Below are 8,036 nucleotides of genomic sequence, written 5' to 3' on the forward strand. Positions count from 1 at the left end.
AGAAAGGATAGATCAAATGAAATATTTGGGTATCTGGTTTGATAAAAAACTTACATGGAAGATACATGTTGATAAAATAGTTGGAAAAAGTAAAGAAATCTTAAATATAATGAGATGTTTGAGAGGTAAAAATGGGGAGCAGATAGAAAAGCATTAAAAACTATTTATATTGGACTAATTAGATCAATATTTGATTATGGATGTATTTTATACAATTCAGCATCAAATAGTTTATTAAAAAAAATAGATAGAATACAATATCAGGCATTAAGACTTTGTTGTGGAGCGATGAAAAAGTACTCCAGTTTCAGTTCTACAAGTTGAGATGGGGGCGATGCCTCTGGAGCTCAGGAGAGAACAATTAGCCATAATTTACTGGACAAATATTAAAGGACACAATGAAGGTCATCCTCCATATGTTACGCCGCAACCTTGTCAAGAAAAAGTAAAGAAACAAATTAATAGTTTTGGATGGATAATAATAAATAAAAGATGTAGGAATAGATAACATTTTACTTAGTCCTGTGGTTGTTATTCTTGTTATTCCATAATGGATCTTTGAACAGGCTGAAGTTGATTTAAACTTACTGGAAAAAGGGAGACAGTTAAGAAAAAAAAGAGGTGGAAAGTTATATAGAAAAAGATTATTCAGAATATATACAAATATATACAGATGCTTCTAAAATGTTAAATGATAAAGTAGGTATAGCATTTGTAATTCCAGATTTAAATATTATGAGAAATAAAAGAATAACAGAATAATTGACAGTGTATACAGGTGAATTGTTTTTTGTGTTGTAAGATATATTCTGCATATATCTTTATGTCCTTAAATACATATATACAATATACACATATAATCTTCCCATAATACCTGTTCTTCTTAGAAAACTAAAAATACTGTTAAAAACTACATCTCCAGATGACCTCTGAAACAAGTCCCTAATGTCTAATTTTTGTTTTATTCCTACTTAAATCTCTAAGTAATACCTCTCTTTCCTGAACATATTTATTACATTCTAAAAAAATATGTTGCACTGTTTCTAATTTTCCACAATAATTACAACAACCTGTATTATGTTTATTAATTATTTTAAGAGTACTATTTAATCCTGTATGTCCAAACCTTATTCTAGATATAATATCTTCTTCTTTTTTACTTCTATTACATTTCCTAAATTCCCCAACTTTTTTTTGGATGTTATAATAAAATCTAGCATGGCCTCTTCTATCCCACTGTTCTTGCCATTTCTTCTTGATATACATTTTAATAAAATTCTTTACCTCATTTTTACTTATTTTAATATTTAAATCAACCATATTCTTTTTGACGTGTGAAGTGGTTCACACGTCATCGGTGACGTCACATGAAGCAAGCTCCGGTCCACTGCTTCACCATAACTATTTGAAGCGTACTTTGAAGCCTCGGTGTTAGAGGTAACATCACTACCAATTATCAATGTAGCCCGCATCGTTTTCTGGACACCACCTAGACAGCCAGCGGTTGAATGACAGCATGCGGCTAAACATGTCGTCACTTGTCGAAGCGTACTTTGAAGCCTCGGTGTTAGAGGTAACATCACTACCAATTATCAATGTAGCCCGCATCGTTTTCTGGACACCACCTAGACAGCCAGCGGTTGAATGACAGCATGCGGCTAAACATGTCGTCACTTGTCAGATCGGGGACGGGACCAGAGAAAATTAAATCCGACATTGTTTTGGCCAACTTACACACAAAGCAACACTAACTTTGGTGACCTCCGATTAACGTAACTGGGTGTCATTACCGCCAGCATGAATAACAATCTTACTGTATTTACACTTATCCTTAGCCAGCAGTTTTTGATGTCGCCCGTTCTGGCCCCTGGCAGACATTTGACTATGGTCTCTGATGTCTCTAGTGCCACGTTTCTGACTATGGAGCTGCCAATTACCAGAGTTGGCTTCTCAGCAGGTATGTCGCTGAGCGGGGAAAATCTGTTAGAAACGCAGATGGGTTGGTGGTGACCTGTGGGCTGGGATCTAGGACTATGCTTTCTACATACCGTCACCCAGCCGGCCTGAAGCCCCGGTTGCGCGGCCTCTGATGGAGGACTGCTACGGGGAGCTACCCTCGGTGGCTCCGCGCTGGCTAAGCGGCCTCGGCTATCTGCTGGTTTTTCAACAGCGCGGAGCCGGGCCTCCAATTCCGACACCCTCGTCTCCAAAGCTACAAAAACACTACATTTATTTCATGTACCATTATCACTAAAGGAAGCAGAGGAGTAACTGAACATCTGACACAGAGAGCAGGAGAGTCGGAGAGAGAAACAGCAGAACGAGTAGCCATGGTGGAGCTAATGCTAACGCTAAGCTAACGACCCCTTACCACTACTTGAAAAATTGTGTAAGACACGGAGAGTTCCCAAACGTGAAATACAGCAACAGAAAGTTTGTGTCAAGTAAGAGATATCACAGTAGAGAGAAATCAGATCAAACGAGAGAGCCTTCACACACCAAACAATCCACCGAGTGCAACAGTGAAAACAGGAAGTGACGAATACGCCTTACCACGCCTTCACAACAACTACTCAGTGATGTGGTGTGGTTGCGGGGGCAGGGTGGGGGACGCCGGCCTCGAGTGACCGGGGACCTCTTGCCGGGTGAGTTTGTCCCATCTTGGTGTGGTGTCGGGGGCTCCATTGTGAGCTCGGTGCTCGACAGTGTCTGCCCTGTTGCGCCTGTGGGGGCTGGGACATCATTGTGGGGCCCTTGCCTTGCTGTCGCGGCGCGCTGTGTGGTGGGGGTGGGACGCGGCGGGGGTGCTTTGAGTGGGGCTGCGTGTGGAGCTTGCGCTGTGTGGGTGTTGCTTTGTTGGCCTTTCAGGGATGAAGCTCTCCTGTGGAAGTGTGCCCACGTGCTGTTGATTCATGGCGTTTGGGTTCAGGGGCATGTGTTCGATATCTGTGTCCTGGTTGGGGGTGGCCCAGTGGGAAAATTTATGTCGGGTTCATTGGGAGTGGGGGGCTCATCGGGTCGGAATCGGAACTCATTGGGTGTTGGGACTATTTTATTCTGTGGCGGCTCTGGTTGGCGGGCTTGTTTAGACCATGTAGACCCCTCTTTTGTACATGGCCCCCTCCCCGGATGAGGATTGGGGTGGTTGGGGAATGGGGTAGGGGCCGGTTCAGGCACAAGCCCAGGCTAGCCCAGACCAGGTTCAGGTGCTAGGGTGGTCTGCCCGTCTCCACCCCCAGAGGGAAGGGGACCACCCCTTGTGTCAAGGGGCTGGGTGTCCCTATGGGGTATCGGCACCTGGACCTGGGAGTATAGAGTATGTATGGGGAGTGTGAGTGAGTGTATGATATCCATTGTTGTTTGTCTTTACGTTGGATGTATGGGTGTGAGTATTTTTATGTGTACGCATGATGGTGGGAATGTGTGATTGTGTGTGCCTGTTTTTTGTGTCAGGTTGGGTCTTGGGCTGCTCCCTCTCCTGGATCAGTTTAGGCCCCCCATCAAATGTGGGGCCTATTTCCTACACTACCTGCCGGTGGTTGGTGTCTCTGCCCGCCGGTGTACTTGTGGTTCTCGGTATCTGGGGCTGGGTGCTTTGGTGTGTGCTGGCTCACTCCTGGTGGCTGCTTGCCGGTGCCTGGACCCCTGGGCTCGGTCGGGCCTTTGCTCGGGGAGTGATATGTCACGGGGTCTCGGGTCTCTGGGTCCATGGCTGGATCTGCTCGGACGTAGACGGCTGCCGGTGGGGCCTGTGGGCTTGTGGGCTTGTCGCTGCAGCTCCCTGGGGCTTCTGCACAGTGGCTGCAGGGTGGTTCCCCAGGGATTCTCCCATGCTCCTCTCTGGTGGGGTTGCGGTAGTCCCGAAAGTGGTTCTCCTGGGGTTCCTGTGCTCTCGGGGGCCTTTGGATGTCTGTGGCTTGGATCTCCTCCGTATCTGTCCCGGGTCCAGGGGGGCGGGTCTGTGGCTCCTCACACTCACTATTGCATATTTTTATGGAGAAACCTTGTATACACAAGCGTGCTCACACTCAGACCCACTGGTGTTTAGATTCAGGTGTTAACAGATACACAAATGTTCTATATTGAGCCGCATTTACCACTAATTACATCTTGCATTCATAAGTACCATGCAAAAAGGCTGGTAATACGAACATTTCTGCAGGTGTAGAAGCAAGCAGGGTGTTATCTTGTATTCTCTTCATCCTTCTTTCTTTCCTCCATTCTATTCTCCGTCTCTCTGCTTTTCCTTTTTGCCCCCATTTCTTTCTTTTGTGCTTCTTTTTTTCCTTTCCATTTCTGTCTCCATGTCCGTAACAATTGAAATAATCCTAAAACAGTTTATAATAAAGTTTCTTTTTATGAATATCAAGCAGAGCTTTAAAGCATTAGCTGTAATGCTCCACTTGTGAAAGTAAATCTTTTGGGCTTTTTCTTGGTATTCAGACAACAATTCTGAGTGCTTCTCTGCCAAACAGGGCACGGTAAAAAAATATATATATATCCCAAGCTCAGTCAGATTGGACGGTGAGCTTGTTGGTGAGCTTTTTACATGTTTTCTAAAGGTAACTGGATTTCATTTGGTGGTATCTGAGAAAAAATGGGGCTGAATTTATATGGATAGCACACTTTTCAGATAAGATTTGCAAAAAACTATGGAAACCATTTATTTTCCTTCCCCCTCATTGCTTTGTATCAATTCACCCAATGCCCCAATAAAACACATGGAAGTTTGTGGTGGTAATGTCACAAATGTGAAAAAGACACTGCACACCTCATATTCTGCTGCTTGTACTCATTTGCCGGTACTTAAACTCCTTGCTCCATGACTTTAAGGTTTTTAGTCCTCCCCACCCACAGCATCGGCCCCTTTCTTCGTGGATAGAGAGACATTGCCTGGATGTGCAGACTTTTATCAAACTTACAGAGAATGGAGGCAGAGGGTTGGAGCTCCCTGTGAGGAAAGACTGTTAAATAATGCAGATGGTTAAGTAAGCTTGTCGGGACGAATTGTAAAAAAGCCCCTGGTTCAGTGAGCCAAAGCCTGTTAAGGGGAGACCGCGTGACTTTCAGCCCTCCAGAGTGCTGTTCAAACACACGGGGTGAATACTGAACGTGGCAAGGAGGTGTGGAAGCATGTGTACTGTGTGGAACCCAATGAAACCAGTTTCTGGTGTTTGCTTTCTGCTGGTTTAGAGATTGGCCTTCCACAACACATCCTCTGCACATCCCAGCGTGGTTGCTAAAAGCAAATAAAGTCGTGTTTATAGACCTGCACAGATCATCCTGAAGGGAGGAGGTCCGAGCAAGAGGAGGATGGCCTCAATACACTGGCCAAAGTGTCTGGAGGTGAGAGTTCAGTCTACTGTTGTGCAAGATTCCACTCATTGTATAGCGCAGGGCTGCCCTCTGCTGGCGATACACGGTGTTGCACATTCTAAAATTCTCAACTGCATTCAGGTCTAACAGGTTGACTGAGCCATTCACACATGCTTTGATCTAAACCATTCCATTGGTTTAGCTCTGGATGAATATTTAGCATTGGAAGGTAAAGCTGTTCCTCACTCTGAAGTATTTTGCAGCCTTTTCCAGGATTCACTTGGTCAGTTTTTCTGGTGCAGATTGTCTAACAAACAGATTTTTTTTAATGTTTTGTACCAGAAGTCATGGATAAAAGTTTTGGTGACCAGGACACAAATGGTTTGTTCTCATTTCCGCCTTTAGTATTTGTGCTGACAATTTACTCTGTTTTTTGATTATTGTATAGTGATCAGATGAGTTTTAATTCACTGTGAAGAGCTTTAATTACTTGAGGGGGTTTACTTTAATTTTTGTTTTGCTTGTTATAAATTGATCTAAACTTAAGTTATAAACGTGAACTTAATTTTAGGTTATAAATCTATTTAGAAGATAAATTCAAATAATAGAATAGAATAGAATCGAAATATCATTTATTATCCCTTAGTTGGGAAATTCAGGTGTACCAGCAGCAAGTAACAGGCAATACAACCATGCAGATACACACAAAGGTAAAAAAATAAAACCAAAAAATAAGAATAAAAAACTGTACAGTAAGGGCAAATTTACAACATAAAAAAATAAGAATGTACAGTCATTAAAAATAGGATTCTCAGATAAAAAGAAATATGCAACTGAGTACAGTGATCGGCTGGAAAGTAGATTCATAGCATTCTGGTCATAATTTATTAAGTAACTTATAATGTTTACTAAACAATTTGCTGCCTAAAAAGTTTGGAAATGTAGTGTGTAATGTTTGTAGTTCATTTATTTTTTTAGGAAAATAAAATCATGACCAGCTCAAGGGCAATTCTAGGATGTGAACTTTAGCCCCCAGGTGACAGTGGTTCTTGATCGGAACAATGGTTAAACAACGACTAATCTTTTTATAAAATATTTTAGAATTGTATTTTAGATCAGCATTTTTAAACAACAACCCGCAAGTGAAAACATGAATATCTATGTTCCACACTCTAAAACTGTGATTTCACTGATTTTTGTCTCCAACAGTGACATAAAGTGAATTCTGGAGGTTTGATCATAATGCTTTCAAAAGTATCTGAAAATGTAGTAACATTACATGAGCAATAAAAAGGGCAGCGTGCATCAGCAGGATCCCACACATGTCAAAAAATACACCCGATTATTTTCTAACAACTTACCTGCTGCACCCGGTCAGTGCCCGACCATCCGAGGCGCAGCGCCAAACAACCCTGCTGTTCAGGAAGGCTTTTAAATCAACGGTGGAGTCCAGTATTATGTCTTGTCTCAGTACACATAAGCACAAAGTGCCCGATGTAGGTTAAAGGGCCAAACTGATGCTGTTAACTAATGAAATACACAGCGGTGCTCCTGAAGTGCAGTCCTCTGTTTCTGGGTGTTGCTCTCCCAAAAAAAACAAAGATAATATAATTGTAAGGGAGCGCTTGACCTTATGAGACCTCTAGGCTCTTCATCTTTGGTTGCTCCAGGAGGAACAGTTCGAGTGGGTTATTCACCATAGATGACTGACTAAAGTATAACAAGTCAAATGTATTACCATTGCATTTTCCTCTTGGTGAGCTATATGACCAGAAACCAAAGGTATCTGAGGAACCTACCTATGATGATGAGCCACAATCACAAAGCTTATAAAACCACTGAGCCACTGATATGAGGGGCCGTTAGGGACATTATTCTGAATTTACTCACACACACTACTGAAATGCTACATGCTCTCACACACACTACTGAAATGCTCTCACACACACTACTGAAATGCTACATGCTCTCACACACACTACTGAAATGCTCTCACACACATTACTGAAATGCTCTCACACACATTATTGAAATGCTCTCACACACATTACTGAAATGCTCTCACACACATTATTGAAATGCTCTCACACACATTACTGAAATGCTACATGCTCTCACACACTACTGAAATGTTACATACTCTCACACACACTACTGAAATGCTCTCACACACACTACTGAAATGCTCTCACACACATTACTGAAATGCTACATGCTCTCACACACTACTGAAATGTTACATACTCTCACACACACTACTGAAATGCTCTCACACACATTACTGAAATGCTCTCACACACACTACTGAAATGCTCTCACACACATTACTGAAATGCTACATGCCCTCACACACTACTGAAATGTTACATACTCTCACACACACTACTGAAATGCTCTCACACACATTACTGAAATGCTCTCACACACACTACTGAAATGCTCTCACACACATTACTGAAATGCTACATGCCCTCACACACTACTGAAATGTTACATACTCTCACACACACTACTGAAATGCTCTCACACACATTACTGAAATGCTCTCACACACACTACTGAAATGCTCTCACACACACTACTGAAATGCTCTCACACACACTACTGAAATGCTCTCACACACATTACGGAAACGGTATAGAAGATGAGTGAATGAATGAAGGAATGAATGAAAAAGAAATATCCACAAAAACAATGTGCATATATTATTTCTATTGCTA

The sequence above is a fragment of the Girardinichthys multiradiatus genome, chromosome 13 (assembly GCF_021462225.1).
Source record: "Girardinichthys multiradiatus isolate DD_20200921_A chromosome 13, DD_fGirMul_XY1, whole genome shotgun sequence".
Classification (NCBI taxonomy): domain Eukaryota; kingdom Metazoa; phylum Chordata; class Actinopteri; order Cyprinodontiformes; family Goodeidae; genus Girardinichthys; species Girardinichthys multiradiatus.